The sequence below is a fragment of the Juglans microcarpa x Juglans regia genome, chromosome 2D, assembly GCF_004785595.1.
Source record: "Juglans microcarpa x Juglans regia isolate MS1-56 chromosome 2D, Jm3101_v1.0, whole genome shotgun sequence".
NCBI classification, from domain to species: domain Eukaryota; kingdom Viridiplantae; phylum Streptophyta; class Magnoliopsida; order Fagales; family Juglandaceae; genus Juglans; species Juglans microcarpa x Juglans regia.
The window spans coordinates 20,427,406-20,445,167 of record NC_054596.1 but is presented as its reverse complement, the minus strand read 5'-3'; the positions used below and the strand labels follow the sequence as shown (position 1 = coordinate 20,445,167).

The 17,762-nt window shown below is 40.8% G+C and overlaps 1 long non-coding RNA gene across 1 annotated transcript; it reads left to right on the top strand.

Annotated features, from left to right (window-relative positions):
• Nucleotides 1-9,446: 9,446 nt before the first annotated feature.
• On the top strand, nucleotides 9,447-10,903 carry LOC121250340. The gene is made up of 3 exons (XR_005937767.1): nucleotides 9,447-9,514; nucleotides 9,622-9,708; nucleotides 10,858-10,903. It is a non-coding gene; the product is annotated as an uncharacterized LOC121250340 (long non-coding RNA).
• The last annotated feature ends 6,859 nt before the right edge of the window (nucleotides 10,904-17,762 follow it).

The window sequence follows — 17,762 nt, the reverse complement described above, 5'->3', positions numbered from 1 at the left end:
ACTTTCATCTAAATTTTCATCTTGCCCTAACTAAAAAAGTGTACAACTTTAGGTGCAGTTTGGATAATGAGTTGATATAATATGAGTTGTGATGAAAGTTGAATAAAAATATTGTTAAAATATTATTTTTTAATATTATTATTATTTTTAGATTTGAAAAAATTGAATTGTGTACTATATTTTGTGTGAAAATTTTAAAAAATTATAATAATGAGATAAGATGAGATGAAATACTTCTTATATCCAAACATAGCCTAATTATCCACAACCCTATGCTGGGGAGTTATGCTTGGGATGTTGGAACATGACTGTCCTAAGGATGGTGCTAGCGGGTCGTCCAGTGTTTACCGCTTGGCATACTACTAGTTATAAATTTGTTATTCTTTTTCTTTCGATTTTCTTTCAAGTATTTTTTAACATTCTTAATCGTTAATAAAAAATTAACAAATCTATAATTTCATTAATAATCATTTTTTTAATCATTAAGTAAAAATTAAAAAATTAAAATGCATGAGCGATAAGATTGAGCGGTAAGTTTGAGGGATTTCATTAAAATTTTTCTGGAAAAATACTACCTTATCCACTCAATTTGCTCTTTCATTTTGACACTTCATGTATTTTAATTTTTTATAATTTTTTTTATTTAATAATTAAGGAAGTAATTATTAATATATTGATTGTTTTTATATTTTTTAAAAATGTTTTAAAATAATAAAAATATATATAAAAAAAAAAAAGTAAAAGCTAAATTGGCCGGTCAAATGGTAGGTAGCACCGCTCTTTTTCCTGTCCTAAACTACCACCTGAATATGTTGTTCGCAAGTGTTGTTCGCAGTGTCTCATGATTAGCGGTTGTGTTTTGCCATTCTCTTCAAATTATTAAAAAATTATTTTTTAATATTATTTTTATTTTAAAATTTTAAAAAATTAAATTATTTATTATATTTTATATAAAAATTTAAAAGAATTACAACGATGAGATCACATCATTTGTGAAAACCAAAAAGGCATAAATAAAGGCATAAATAAATACACTCTCCCTCGTTTCATCTCGACACGGCCAACCCAAATTCATATATATAAACAAATTTGTCGTTTTATACTTACGAATGAGTATATAAGTCAGAAAGTTGAAGCCCTAATTCTCTCTCTCTCTCTCTCTCTGATGTTCTCTCCTCGTCCTCGTCCTCTTATTTTCAGTTTTTCTTCTCGTTCTTGAAGTGGTTCCACGGCCACGAATGGCTGTGGGTTTGTTCACAAACCCAAGGTCATTTGTGGGCGTAGCTCTTTGCTTAGTCCTTTGGCCACGTCGTGGTCTTGTCATGGGCCGTGACCGTGATTTTTTTGCCGTGTGTCACTGTATTTGACTATTTGTATATGTAATTTATTGGATTTGTTGTTGGATGATAGATCTTTGGATTTTATGGATAAATCTATAGATTTGCTATTTTTTTGGTTGTTTTGGATTTTTTAAACTTTTTTAAGTTGCTTTTTGCCATGGGTGTGGTGGGGCGGACGATCGAGGGGCCAATCCACCCTCAGCATCTGGACGAGGGCACCTGCCCACGGGGGGTGGTGCCGAGGTCCAGAGGCCCAAACTGTCCCCCTGCTCATGTGAGGACGGGGGAGGGGATAGGGGCACCCCTGTCCGGGGGTGCGGGTAGCACCCCTAGTCTCTATTAGTTTTTTTCTATTATTTTTAATTTGAAGAAAATTATAATTTAATATTACATTATTTCTCTTTTAAAATTTATAAGTATCTTAATGAAATATATCTATAACTAATCAAAAACTCTACTTTCACCCGGGACGGGTACCCCCCGCGTACCCGAGATTCCACATCCGCATTAATTAAACGGTGCGTTTGCACCTTTTGATTTACTTCTGAAATTCGACTCCACCCCCCATGAAGACAAATCAATCTTCACGTCGGCACTTCACCTTGCAAAGAACACACCATGAAACCCCACAGAACACCCCATACGGAAGACTGCTACGAACCCTAATCTTCACCTCGCACGAAACAGCTGGAAGTGGTTGGACCTGGAGGATGTTTTTGTGTTGTAGAATGTTTCACAGCTGGAACTAGTTGGACCTGGGTGCAAAAACAAAAAACTTTAAGTCATATTCTGGAAGTGGTTGGACTTGGGTGCAGAAACAAAAACTTCACCTCGCACGGGACAGTTGGAAGTGGCAATCACAAGATCAAGAAGTTTAAACCATATTCTGGACCTTTAAAGACTACGAGTAGAAACAAAAAAGCTTAGATTCCTTCCGGGTAGCCAAAGATATAGAAAAATAGAAGAAAAAAAATTGCATAAAACAAAGCAAAGGTCCATCCGATGGGTAGCCAACCGAACTACAATATATGAGCTATCTGAGCATTTGGCCAAGGAATGAAGACGATGAAGACAAGGTCTGAGATGCAAAATATCTGAGACGAGTTTGGCGTCTATGGGTTTCGAAAAAAATTGAGTCTTTCTTCTTTTCTTCTTTTTTTTTTATTTAAATAATAATATAAAAGGGTGATGTGGCTAGATTCCTCATCAGGTACCCAACGGCGGGTACCTGTAACAGAATTGATAACTAATATGGTTGGATCGCTAGCTACAAAATATGTAATTCGTGTACTACTTAAAACCTTTTAATATTATTTACTGTTATACATTATTTAGAAAACCCAAAGCTTAGTTTATCATTCACATATGATTATCTTTTGTCTTTTATCTTTTATAATTCATATAACTCGTTTATAAAGTTTAGCCTCTTTCTTTTAATTGCAACATATGACAAGCCTACACGTAAATTTTTCAAACATAGTGGCAGAATGAAATTTTGAAATTTATTTTTTTCTACTCAATTTATTTATATATTGTATCACTTTGTTGATAGTATTTTTGAAAAACTTCAATTGAACTATTTATTTTAGTCTAGAAATATTTAACTCTTCGAAATTTATAATCATAAGTTAGTCCCCACTTCCAAGCAAGCGAGTTCAAACACTCGCCTGTGCCTGTTAATTTTGTGCAGAGAGCTCGTACGAAAGGTGAGCTTCATGCTTGTTCACTGTGCATGCAGGGATGTGGGCTAGCCCTAAATGGTGGCGATCATATTTTCAATATGATTCCACCATGGTAGTGAGCTGTCCAATGCAATGGCAAGCTCTCTGCAATGGTCAATGCATCTGTGCATGGCGACTGCATGCAATGGTCACCGACTAGTGCATGAGATGACTCAAGCATTGTGTAATTGTGATGCTGACCCCCTTATATTGCACGAGTGGTTGAGCTTCATACTTGTTGTTAAGGACGTGTTTCATACCGCCAACTACAAGGATGACTTGTAACAGATAAGACTGTGGCACGGGGTGCCGCCTAGTGGGACTCCGATGCCTAGGTTAGAGAGAAGTGGTCTCAATATGCGTATATCAATGAATCCATTATGTGTTACATTTGGGTGTTATTTATAAGATCACGAAGGTGATGATAAGTACTATCTCTGAGTCTATCTTTGATTACTTCGAATAAACTGGTAGGATAACCTTCCTGATAAGATGGAGGTGTTATCTATTCACCATATTATCCTTCACGCGTCTGTCGGTTGAATCCATAGGCTTGCTACCCTCGTTTCAAAGAACTAAGCTTGACTCTTGAGGCCTTAGACTTGGGCCTTCCAACATATGGGCTTATCCCTTTGGGGGGCCCTGAATATCCCTTACAGTTACCCCGCTAATTTTTTCCATGCCTGCATGTGGGGAATTTATTAATTCCTTTTCTCTCTACCCCGCTACTTTGGAAAAGGTGGACAGTCGTTGGGATCATTACTCCCTTTACCCCGCTAGGTATTTATGCTAACTAAGGTGCGGGTTTTAGAAAATTTAATCTACAATTATGTGGCCCACTTCATTTGTAACTGTTCCCACATTTTCTATTCTTTTATTCAAAAATGATTGCTGACGACACTGGCACCCTTTCGTCTTCCCAAGAATCTCCTCATCATTACTTATTTTTCTCTCTCTCATTCTTACCTCTTCTTGTGTCATTTCCTCTTCTTCTTTCATTTCTTCCTTAACCTTTCTTCTTCTCAAGTTTCTCTCCCGCAACCCTTTTCCATTTTTGTTTCTTTCAGTATACAACGCAATGGCTCAGTGTGGTTCTTCTTGTACCCCTAGCCGTATTTCTGCCCACACCTCATCGAGGGTTTCCTCCACTTCTGCACACGAATCCTCTGATGGTTAAACCCTACCTTTCTTTGAGGGATTCACATGGAGCTCCACACTCATCACTTGAGATTTGACGAGGCTAAGGGCTTTGTATCGCATTCCCGATATTGTGGTTCTTAACCTTCCCTTCGAAGGTGCCGTCGATGAGGAAGGTTTCTCGGAGAGAGTTGCTCTTCCAGTTTGTGCCCTAACGCATGGTTTACACCTTCCATTTTGCTGCCCCATTCGTTATGTTCTTGATCTCTTGGGATTAGCTTCTAATCAACTTCATTCACACGCTTGGCGTGTGCTTTTATGCTCATGTGTGGCGTTTCGCATGGTTCTTGAACCTCTGGGGCTCGTGATTCTGTCTTTCTACTCTGTGAAAGGCTTGCTAGGTAATATTTGTAGCTTCCATGTTCGCACACAATGTTTGGCAGTATTTGAAAGCCGCCATTCGAATGCCAAACAAATGGTAAATGAAATTTTTCCATATTTCTGGTTGTGGCTAGAAATTCCCAGCCTCTGAGATAGCCGTATGGGACTTTCCCATTCTGGCTAATTGGGGAAGGGTTCTTGATGACAAGAAGATCCTTATAGATTTAACTGACTAATAGCATTCTCGTGTTGACATAATCCTCAATTGGTCCAAAGATAATGAGGATGCCTTGTGGACTGAGACCGTTTTGACCCTCGCCAACATTGACTGATTCCTTATTGTGCCTGACTGTTTCCATGTTAGGGGGTGTAAATTGAAGGTTGTAATGCCTTCTTCTAAGAAAAGGCCTGCTTTCCCGCCTTTCGAGACTCCTAAAATCTGTCCCCATCATACTGAGGGTGAGACACCCTTTGCTCGCTCTGCTGAAGATGTTGAGGGCGTTGTTGATGTTATTGGGCCAGAGGTAGCCATTGATTCTAGCGTTAATATGACTATAGAGCGTGGGATGCCCCCTGCTTCTCCTACTCACGTGTTGTCGCCTGTGTCTCCTAGGCTTGGTGACCTTGATGGACTCATGAGTCAAGCCCTCGCTGACTTGGCCGCGGCCTTTAACTTTGATCTCCCCCTTCCCCCCCAAGGGGCCAGACTCAGTGGGTATGCCCCCTTTCGAGTTCCATTCTTTCCTTTCCCCGGCTTCAACGCTAAGCGCCGACGAGTTTGGGGTTGACATATATGATGCCTTATCTTTGAGTGTTTTGGGGTCGTGGCGTCCGAAGTTATTACTCCTACTGATGGCATCACCTAGAGTTGCACAGTGGACCCTGTGTCTGTGGAGGGCAACACTCATGACAGTGGGGACTAAAGTTCCAATCTAAGCTCCCTCCCTAAGACTGTCTCAGGGGGTGAGACCTCGCCTACAGACTATGAAAGAGTCTTCATTCCCTCCCCTTTCTCCTCCTCCTTTGGTGGTGTCGTGGATTCCTCAACCCCCAGGGAAGGGGGTGAGTCGTCTAGGGAGGGTGGAGTGAAATGAGGAGATGGAGCAAATGGCGGCCCTGTCAACAACTTTGAGTTTGTCAATCCCATGGACAAGTGCCCGAGGGAGACGTTCCAGCCACATTCTCGACGCCCCTAATGCATTCTTCGAGAAGACCCCATATCAAAGGGCAACGAGCCACAACAGAAGTTCGCGGATGGAGCCGTAATGGAAGTGGTTCATCGTTTGAGAAGTTTTCTATCTTTGTTATGACATTGCTAGCTTACTTGCATTTTATTTTACACGTAAACCCCTTACCTTATCGTATCCTTGTGTCTTGTAGGGTGTGAAAGACCTGGTGGCTTGGATTCTGGCTGATTGAGCCATATTGGAGTCAGAAGTTCCCGCTAAGTGAATGTTTGCATTCTTTACTAAGAGGGAACTTGGTCGGCTGTAGGCCGAGAAAAACAAGGTGGCGTCCTACCTGGAGTTGTTTCATGGGTACATTCGCTCCTTGGAGAGCGACCTCGAGCTCCTTCGTGATGAAGCATATGAGCTCCACAGTGTGCTACTTCACGCCAACTCCACCAATGCGTATAACAACTTTGCATTGCAATTGGTGGAGTTTGAGCGTGATTCTGCTCGCGCCCAATTGTTCCATGTGAGTGGGCAATTGAGCTTCTTTCAACAGTTGTTGGCTGTTGCCAAGTAACGATGCTCGGGGTTCACCCAGGCGTTGGCTTCTTCTGAGGAAACTCGCAGACAACTTGTTCTTGAGCTTTCAGAAGTGAAGACATTGTATGAGGAGGCTCGTAGGCAATTTGGCCTTGAGCAGTCAGAGATAAAAGGATCTTATGAGGATCTACACAACAAGCATACTGCCTACAAGAAGGACAGGGAAGAAGCGAACACCAGACAAGACAAAATGAATCAATCTCTGCTACACCTAGATACAAAAGCAAAGGAGCAGGGGAAGCGATTGTTGGAGCTGGAATCAGAATTGGTTGCTTCAAGGGGCGAATTGGTCCATTTGTCTCCACAACTGGAGGAGGCCAGGGCCATTTGGGATCGGGCCTTCGGATATGGATATGGGGCTGGCGTGGCCTGCTTAATACCTCACCTGCTAGCACACCCTTGGACTAACTTAATGCGGCTGGACCTCGACGCCTTCAGACCTGATGAGGTTTCATGCCAGTTCGTGGATGCTTTGGGGCTTAATACTATGTCCAATGCCTTACTATCTGCGGCTCCACCTTCATGAAGATTTTTTTTTTTTATCTTATTCAGAAAATTCTTTAGACAACTGTAGTCTGTGTGATAACCATCCATTTGTGCTCTCCTTTTGTTGCATTGGCTCTCAGCTTAGCCTTGCTTTGCATTATTAATATATGATTAATGGTCATGGGGTCTCTTTGCCACCATGCCCATCCGCTCCACTGAGAGTCTTTAGACTTGATCTTGATGGTTTAAGGGGGTTCGTGGGGTCTCTGCACCTCCACGCCCATTCACTACACCGCGAGTATTTGGAGTCGACTTTGGTTGCTAAGTAGGGGTCTCTTCGCCTCCACACCCATTAGCTCCACCGCGAGTCTTTGGACTCGACTTTGGTGGCTAAGTAGGGATCGTGGGGTCTTCTGACCTCCATGCCCATCGGCTCCACCGCGAGTCTTTGGACTTGACTTTGGTGGCTAAGTAAGGGGGTCACGGGGCCTCTTGGCCTCCACGCCCATTGGCTCTACTGTGAGTCTTTAGACTTGACTTTGATGGCTAAGTAGGGGGTCGTGGGGTTTTCTGACCTCCATGTCCATTGGCTCCATCGCGAGTTTTTGGACTCGTTTTCGGTGGCTAAGTAGGGGGTTGTGAGGTCTTCTGACCTCCAGGCCCATCGACTCCATCGTGAGTTTTTGGACTAGACTTTGGTGGCTACATAGGGGGTCGTGGGGTCTTTTGACCTCCAGGCCCATCCGCTCCACTGCAAGTTTTTAGACTCGACTTTGGTAGCTAAGTAGGGATCGTGGGGTCTTCTGAACTCCACACCCATCGGCTCCATTACGAGTCTTCGGACTCGACTTTGGTGGCTAAGTAGGGGGTTGTGGGGTCTCTTGGCCTCCACGCCCATTGGCTCTACTGCGAGTCTTCGGACTCGACTTTGGTGGCTAAGTAGGGGGTCGTTGGGTCTTCTGACCTCCACGCTCATCGGCTCCACCGCAAGTCTTTGGTGGCTAAGTAGGGGGTCGTGAGGTCTTTTGACCTCCACACCCATCGGCTCCACCATGAGCTTTTAGAGTCGACTTTGGTGGCTACATAGGGGTCGTGGGTCTTTTAACCTCCAGGCCCATCAGCTCCATCGCAAGTTTTTAGACTCGACTTTGGTGGCTACGTAGGGATCGTGGGGTCTTTTGACCTCCACGCCCATCGGCTCTTCCGCGAGTCTTGGGACTCGACTTTGGTGACTAAGTAGGGGGTCTCTTGGCCTCCCACCCATTGGCTCCACTGCGAGTCTTTGGACTCGAATTTGGTTGCTAAGTAGGGGACCATGGGGTCCTCTAACCTCCACGTCCATCAGCTCTACTGCGAGTCTTTGGACTTAACTTTGGTGGCTAAGTAGGGGGTTCTGGGATCTTCTAACCTCCATGCCCATCGGCTCCACCGCGATTCTTTGGACTCGAATTTTGGTGGCTGAGTAGGGGGTCTTGGGATTTCTTGACCTCCATGCACGTCAGCTTTACCTCGAGTCTTCGGACTCGACTTTGGTGGCTAAGTAGGGGGTTGTGGGTCTTCTGACCTCCAAGCCCATCGGCTCTACCAAGAGTCTTTGGACTTGACCTTAGTGGCTAAGTAGGGAGTCGTGGGATCTTCTGACCTCTACGCCCATCAGCTCCATCACGAATGTTTGGACTCGACTTTGGTGGCTAAGTAAGGGGTCATGGGGTCTTTGACCTCCATGTCCATCGGCACCACCGAGAGTCTTTGGACTCAACTTTTGGTGGTTGAGTAGGGGGTTGTGGGGTCTCTTGACCTCCACGCCCATCGGATCCACCGCGAGTCTTTGGACTCGACTTTGGTGGTTGTGACACTAGGGTGGGAAGCGCAAGTTGAGCAACTATCCGCCTTTATTGATATTGTTTTATTGAATACATCTTAGAAAAGAATCAAGGATAAAAATTTTTCAAATGCTCGGCATTCGAAGGGTATTGCAACTCCTTTCCTTGATTCTCCTTAAGACGGTATGACCCTGGTCGGTTGTTGGTGACTACTACTGTAATACCCGAGTCCTACTATGTAGGTCCTTACGTCATCTATTAATATTTTAAGTTAAATATTTTGAGATAAAGACTTTTATAATTTTATTATTTTATTATTTTATTTTAAAGATGGGTGTCCTTTTATTTTAAGTGGGTTATTAAATAATCCAATGATGTGATTTTTATGACCTTGCAATATTTCCTTTCAATCCCTTTAATTTTATTTACTCAAGAAATGATCCAAACTCTTTTTACCATTGGATGGATAGGTAAAAAAGAAATATTTTCTTCCACAATTGATCTCTACCATCCATTCCTTAACTCATGGGACAAGTTGATTTGAATTTATTGACTTTTCTTCCTCTACCCGAAGCTTCCCCAAGAAGCCATTTGAGATTCCTTTTCTCTCTTCACCATCGGCTTCCTCAAGAAGTTAAGTGGGTTCCTCTTTCTTCTCCCATACGTCGGTTCCAAGGAAAGGCAACAAAATCCTCTCACTTTCTCTTACACCCACCGACGCCTAGAATAGAAGAAAGGAAAAGAAATTTTCCTTTAGCCCTCACCATGCAACAGACCGATCTCTTCCATTCCATTTCTCCTCAATCTCGAGCCAAGCTTCCAATCTTCTCCCTTCTCAAGAGGGAAATAGTAAGGTAAAAGTATCCTCACCCCTCTCCCTTGTGTATTTCGAAACTTAGCTATGGTTTAATCAAGTGGGTTTCTCTTGATCGATTATTTATGTTCGGTTTTGGACTTCCAGCTAAGGGTTTCGTATATCCTCTATTTTCCTAAGCCGAATCTATCTCCATCCTCCTCATTTTCGTGCTTTGGAAGGATTTCACCAAAGGTAAAAAGCCTAAACTTGACCCACTCGGTTTTGTTGATTTTGGGAAACCTATTGTGCTATGTATTCTTCTACCCTTCGAAAATGGTATATTTCCTATTTAACTTGGTTAGCCTCAAGTGATGATTGGTTGATCTTTGATGTGTACATGTAGATGTATGAAGAAACCGTGTGTGTGTATGTGTTCTGTTTTGGCTGTCCCAGCCGTGTGTTGCACAAAGCAAAATTGTTGTCCATCCTTGTGTTTTATCAAGCTTAAGCCATGTTTTAAATTTTGTTAAAGTCATGTCTTTATGTGTTAAATTAATGGAGTTAAAGTTTATAGTTTTAGACATGTTTTCCCTAAGATTTATGGCCTAAGTAAGCCACTAAGACTTTTAAATCAAATTAGTAAGCTTACCTCTAGAATTCTTAAATTTGCCAAGAGTTGTATCTCTTTATTGATACTGTTTTCAGAATATATATATATATATATATATATACATATAAGGTTTTCTTGAGTTTCTACTACTCTTGAGATATTAAATTGTATGATTGAGATTTGGTTAAACAAAGGACGTTTGAGATCATGAATGCACTGAGATTTGCTAGCTGTCCATGTACTACAGAAACTTTGAAAATATATTCTGTTTTGGAAGCCTAAACCAGCCCACTTTATCCTTGCTCAACTTCACCCCTTTTTGTTTAACCAAAGATAAACTTTAGTTTGAAAAACTATTGAAGAATAAGTGACAAAAACCAACCCTCTTGTAGGCATTAGCCTTTTGTTAGACTTACTTCCACATGATGTTACAAAGCTGTCAAAGTACCCTTCTGATAAAATTTCTAGATTTGGGTGGTACTTCCTTGTTCCCTACTATGTTTAAATAAATCCCTACCATCCTATACCTTTTAACTCATGATTCCTACCTATCCCTTATATAGAAAATGGTAGCCTTTACAGAGGGACAGCAAGCAAGCTTCTTACTTTCATGGGTTCTTTAAATATTGGAAGGAGGATACTAAGAGTTGACTTAGTGCCATGTATGTAGCTAAATGGTAAGAGAAACGCTTTAATTCCAACTTGGAAGTTTAAGTGAACGTGTAGGGTGTCGGTTAGTAAGGCTTAAAGTAAGATAGATATTAATGTATTTATTCCATTTCATTGAATAGGAGTTTATTTTCAAGTTCAAAGGAATTCACTAGTAAAGCTCCCAGGTAAGTAGCTATGACCATGCTTCTTGCACCAAGTTCTCTTTATGAAAGAATGACTCTTTCTCTTATCGTAAATGTTCTTATAAAGAAAAGAGTAAATGGATATAGTATGTACAAGCCCTTCCTTGATAGCCCCTGTTAAGCACCCTATCGATTATAATTGTGTGTATGTATAAGGTAATGCATGCACGTAAGTTCTAAGTCATGAGATTTCCATACATGCTCTCAATAAACTTATTGATTATTCATATATGTAGTATAGCATGAAAATGTATCTTTTTCAAAAAAATGCATGTGGATTGGAGTAAGAAAGATGATGAAAATGTTTTGATTGCAAAAAGGGAAGGAGATGAACGTCTCATGCCCTATGCGTTATGAGATGCTCTAAATGATGCGAAAAAAACGTTTTAAAATGCCTATGAACTGATACTTTAAATGACGCGAAGGATCGTTTTAAGATGTCCCTATAAACTGATGTTAAATTGTCCCTATGAACTGACGCTTTATGGACTCCATGAAAAATGATGTTTAAGCTCATGCTTTAAAAATGATGTTTCTTCATGAATGCACTGTTAAATGAAAAGAAGATGTTAAGTTTATGCTTTTAAATGACGTTTTTTATGAATGAACTGTAAATGTAATGGACTGAAAGGACTGACATGAATGAATAAATGCTTAATGTATGAAATTACGTAACGGCCATATAAATGAATGAAAAGGGTACCAATAAATGGGCAGATTGCAATGCCGGGTAAGTAGTACTAGTAGTGCACCCAGTGCTGCCCCCTGACTGAAAAAGGATTCACAACCTGTGGCCACGGGCGGAATCCAGGTCCAAAGGAAGACCGCTAACCCCAACACATGGGGCATAATAGTGTGTACCGGCCAAAAAAAGTGAAACATAAAGTTATTTCTAAGAAATGTTATGCATGAAAGCTAAGAAATATGTATGCATGAGAGCAATGAAATGTTTATGCATAAAAGTATGGCTTATTCCTTAAACTGTTATGTATGAAAGCATTGTCAAGAATTAGCAAAAATGTTTATGTATGCATGTTTTCAAAAGAAAAGAATAGATGCCTAGTATGTTCACTGCATGGTGTACTACTTATTGAGTATTCGATTCATTTTGCGTTAAATGTTTTAAACGTCTAGGTAATGATGAAAAGACTGTGGAGCAAGGCACTATTGCAGAGGGAGAGGCAGATGCTTAGGACCTTCCTTAACGAGGACATTTATGTTACGAACGATGGGTTATGTTATGTATAGACATTTATTGTTGGGATGGACTCTGAGAGTCTCTTATGGATGAATGTTCGAATAGAATGTCTATCAGGTGTTCCTTTTATTAAATGAAAAATTTAGAGTGCACGTGTTTCATGTCCATGCCGATCGCATGTTATTCGAAAAAGAAAAAGAAAGAAAATAGGAAAGAAAAGAACAGGCTTGTACGTCGTGATCCCGACCTTCACGGGACGGGGTCGTGACAATTACGTATGACCCTTCCCATTGTGGTTTGAGCTTTCCTTCATCTTGCGTTGTCACTCCCACTTTTTTGAGTACCAGATCTCCTATTTTAAAGGATCTGGGTTTGACTCGTTCGTTGAAGTAGCGCTACGTCTTTCTTTTGCAGAGGATGTTCTGAATCTCAACTTCTTCCATTTTCTCTTCCAAAAGGTCAAGGTGCTCCTCTAGTGCCTTGTTATTTTCAGATTGGTTGAAGTGGTGGGTTCGGCATACAGGCAAGCCAACTTCTACTAGGGCGACCGCTTCACTCCTAAAAACCACGATGAACAGTGTTTCACTTGTTGGAGTCTTCATAGTTGTCCTGTTGGCCCATAGCACCCATGGGAGTTCTTCCACCCATTCTCTTTTCCTGTTTGTGAGCTTCTTTTTTAAAATTATGAGTAGGGATTTGTTTGTCGCCTCCACCTGTCCGTCTGCTTGGGTGTGCACTGGTGACGGGTACTTAGTTAGGATCCCTAGCTCTTTGCACCATTCTTTGTAATTGTTCTGAATCAAACTGATTCTTGTTGTCGGAGATTATACTGTGAGAGATTCCAAATCGACAGACAATGTTTTTCCACAGGAATTTGGTGATGATTTTTGTTGTTATGTTTACTAAGGGTTCTGCTTTTGCCCATTTTGTGAAATAATCCACAACAACGACTATATGTTTTACCTCTCCCTTCCCTGGCGGGAAGGGACCCACCAGATGAATTCCCCATTGTGCAAACAACCATGGGGCGGTGACAAAAGACAACTTCTCGGGGGACAATATGGGATGGGAGCATAGATATGATATTTGATGCACTTCTTTGCAAACTGCTTAGCATCTCTGAGGTCGTTGGGCCAATAGTATCCCGCTCTAAGGACTTTCCTTGCTAAAGCCTTTTCGCCAGAATGGTTGCTGCGACCCCCTCGTGGATCTCCGCTAGAATGGTTCCTAGGCATTGTGGCTTGTGTAATATACCGGTGCCTATATTGCTTCCTCTTCTTTAACCAGGATCGCGAAGACAAAATCTTGTACAAGCCAGCCTTTATTGTAAGCGGCGGGTCGTTAGCGTCTCCTGCTCGCGTTGAATTGTGTCAAGAATTGCTTGGCCAACTCTTTAAAATATTTGATCGATCTTGGTCACAAAGTCCCAAACTAGCCTCATGCTATTCCTTTTAATGTTAATAGGAAAGCATGACATGCTACCTCTCCTGGAAAATTGTGGAGAGTCATGTGTGCTTTAAAATTCTCGAAGTGATCTACCGGATAGACCCATCATACATATCGATCTGGGGAACTTTGAATTTGGGTGAGAGTGGTACTGCCATTACTTCACCGCTGTAAGGAAGATCGGTTCGATTCAACAACTATTCCATGGAGGAAGATCCTCCCATTTTTCTTGTCATCTCCTCATATTTATCTACGAGGCTACATAGTTCGTCATCTAGTCTCTTCTTTTCTAATTCCTTAACGTTCATGCCTCCTGCACTCTGTCTTCTTTTGTCTGCTCGTTATGGGCAGGTGGCGTTGCACCATTCTGTCGTTTCAGCTCTTCGTTCTCCTTTTGCAGCTCCTCCACCACAGTCGTCATCTTCTTCAATTTTTCTTCAACTTCCGCCAGCTTCAGCTCCATGTCTGTCGTAGTCATCTCCTAGTCACGGGTTGCTCGGGATCGTGTGGTAGTTGACATGTGAAAATCATGTTGAAGTCTGGCAAAAATCCCACAGACGGCGCCACTGTTAAGGATGTGTTTCGCACCACCAACTGCATGGATGACCTGCAATAGATAAGAAAAGCGGCACGGGGTGCTTAGTCAGACTCAAATGCCTAAGTTAGAGAGAAATGGTCTCCATATGCGTATATCAATGAATTCATTATGCGTTACCTTTGGGGTGTTATTTATAGGATCACGAAGGTAATGATAAGTACTGCCCTCTGAGTCTATCTTCGATTATTTTGAATAAATTGGTAGAATAACCTTCGTGATAAGATGGAGGTGTTACCTATTCACCATATTATCCTTCACGCTTCTGTCGGTTGAATCCCTAGGCTTGCATCCCTTGTTTGAAAGAACTAAACTTGACTCTTAAGGCCTCAGACTGGGGTCTTCCAACATATGAGCTTATCCATTTGGGGCCCTGAATATCCCTTCTACAGTACTACTTGCTTACCACTATCACGAGCATGATGGGCATCTTTGGTGCACTTTTTCGACTATTGGTGGCCAATATTTGGTCACATTGATAAAAATCCCTTACATTGATAAAAAAAAATGGAGGAAAAAGGAGTTGAAGTCCCAGTCCCTTACATTGATAAGCCTATATGACTTTCCCTTTTGTTGTCTTGCTGCCCCTAGCTATTCTTTTTTCTCTTTTCCAGCTTTTAAAGTTTTCCCTTGTATTTATTGCCTTGAGCTTTGCATCCTGTCTTTTCGTTTTTATTTTAGTAGAACCACTAACAAGATTTACACCAACAAAAACAATGGAGGTAAAAATATTTGGTCTAAATAACCCAGTTATTGTACTCCAACCAAACTCCTAAAAATATTCTTCATGGTGGCTGTATTACATTTCCAATTAACGGGGGGTCCCAAAATATTCTATTTCATTATATTCTATCCATGTCCTAATGTTGGGTTTGTGTGCATTATAGTTTGTTGATGGATTTTCAATGAGACTTGGGCCGTGGAGTGCAAACTTGCCTCCGAAAAGAATTTTTGACCCTGGTTGTGACTTGGGAAGCACCAGACAGAAAGTTCGTGCGACATGTCGCTCGAGCAAAGCTCAGGCAGAGAGCTCGCTCGACACTCGCTTGATATATTGCTCAAGAGAACATCAGACAAATCGCTCAACACCTCGCTCGAGTGAATAATGCAATAATTGAAGAATTAGAACTTCCGCCGTGTAACCTTATAAATATGGATGTTATGAATAGTGTGGCCATTCTAAATACTATATCAAAATGTATTTTGTTAATCCTAAAATCCTCTACAGCTCTGTAAAGATATGCACGTGCGTTGTCGAATCATATTAATTTTATTTTGCGTGATTGATTGTTTGTTTGTTTTTACTTTTTTTTTGGTCATGGTTTTCACAACACCTAATTCGTTTCACTTAACATCCCGTCAAAATATTTATTCTTAAAACTGCTTTAATGGATTGCTCTTATAAATCTTGCATCCATCAGAAAACTTTCAAGTAATGATCATGAAAAATGATCATATTAGTAATCTTTCAGTCATTTTCTCTTCCAAATTCTTCATAATTGTGATTGATTTGTAACCTTATTACCCTGAAGCAACTAGAACATACTTAGAAGTATTTTATTTATTCTATCAATTACTAGCTATCAGCTAGCTTTCTTGGCTTCAGCAATATGTGTTATTTGGATGGCTATCATAAATCCTTGAATTTTTCCCAAAGCATCTCGAAAATTGTAGGTGGCAGAAGAAAACATAAGTTATCACAGACAGAATGACTGGGCAGTATGCATTTTCAATAAATTATTGATGTGCCCTAATCTACAGATAGTTACGTTGCATAATTATTTAATTTTCTTTTGTTGCATGCTTTCCACATGGACTCAAAAAACTAAAGTATGGTGAGAAACAAACCTTAATGTGTGGCAAAGCCAAACGGACATCATAATCATGACCGAAAAGTGGGAGCAGGAAGGAATCATCATCATCAAGAAGACATTGGTTTAATTTCAGGCCCTACAGTAGATTGATCAAATCCCAAAAGCCATTTGTAAAGCATGAGGGAAATAGAATTAACCCTACAATATCAGAAAAAGAAAAACGTGTGGAGTTTCAGTGGCTTGTCGGAAATACACATATATTCATTGTTTTTGTTTTGTTTTGTTTTTATAACCTAATTATCTATCCTGGCCGGCCAGAGTGATGATTATGACCGTCTCACCAGACCAGACCAGACCAGACCATCAAGAAAAAATACAAAATGAATTAGACCCTACATGCCTGCGGCTTTCTTGGAACCACGAATTAATTTCAAAGGAATGGAAAACGTGGCTCCAAAAAAAGGTGAACGAGTCCATCCTTAATGTTTTGATCCTTTAAAAATCTATTCTCTAGATTTAAAACTCTTTAAAAAATAGTGATCATTGTGTTAAAAAAAAAAAAAAAAAAAAAAAAAAAAAAAGAAACCCTAAGGTTTAGTTGTTTAGCTTCTTTTGTTTTAAAAAACAGTTCTTTTATATCCACCGGCACGAGTAACCGTTAGAGAACTGGTTGATGTGGCATTATTAAAAAAAAAGGGTAAAAAAGAAAGAGAGAAAAACAACACGGAGGGAAATACCAAACACAATAGGAAAGGAAATCGAAAATCAGTTTGAAAGAGTGCCATCGTCGTTTGGGTCTGTGTCGGTGGTCATCATTGTGGGTAGCCGGTCGTGGGTAGCAAAATTTGTGCCGATGGTCGTCTTCGTGGGTAGTGTCGTGGGTAGCCGAATCTGTTGAAGGTGGTCATCGTTTGCAACACCCCCCCCCCCCAGGCGCTCTCTCTCTCTCTCAAATTCGCTCTCCTCTGCGGGCGAAGCAACCGATTGTCACTGTTTACGGAACAAAAAGATTGTCGCCCTCCACTAGGCAACACCTCAACAGAGTAAGGCTCAATTCCAAGCTTGCTTCTGTCAAACACCGTCTCCACAGTATATCCACTCTCAAACTTCATCATCGGACGACCAGAAATCGCTGCACACACAAATCCCATGGTCACCTACCGTTTCACTACCATAAACCCCTTCATCAAAAACAAAAACCAGAACAAAAAGCAAAGAAAATGTTCTACTTCCAGGGATCTATACTTGTTTTGGTTGTTTAGGAATATGAAGAGAAAAGCAGAAGAAGAATACGAAGAGGGAGGGAAAAGATGGTTAAGTTGGTTTTGAAGAAGAAAAAGTCTATTTGTAGCCGATATATTATTTGTATAGTTCTCTCTAATTATAATATTTTTTTCTATCCTTCAACTCGACTATATTCCCCAAATCCAGACGCAGATTGCTCGATGCGAGGAAAAAATATAGTTTTCTGAATAGCGAGGAGATAGAAAGACGAGAGAGAAATGTCCAAAATAGTGATGAAGACAGTTCCAAGTTCTTAATTCAATTCGAGGCTTTAAATACAAGAGATAAAAATGTAAAGAAAAAGTCTATTTACAACCAGCCACGTTGGACGTGGTGCCCCTTGGTTCCCTTGGCCGGTTGCAAATAGACATTTTCTTTAAAAATTGGGTATTCCATCAAGTTTTCGTATGCAACGTGCATGATAATCAATTAAAGTGGAATGCCACATGTTCATGAAAAAGGTAAAAGTTTCAGTCCAAATAAATATAAAAAACTAGAAAACTTT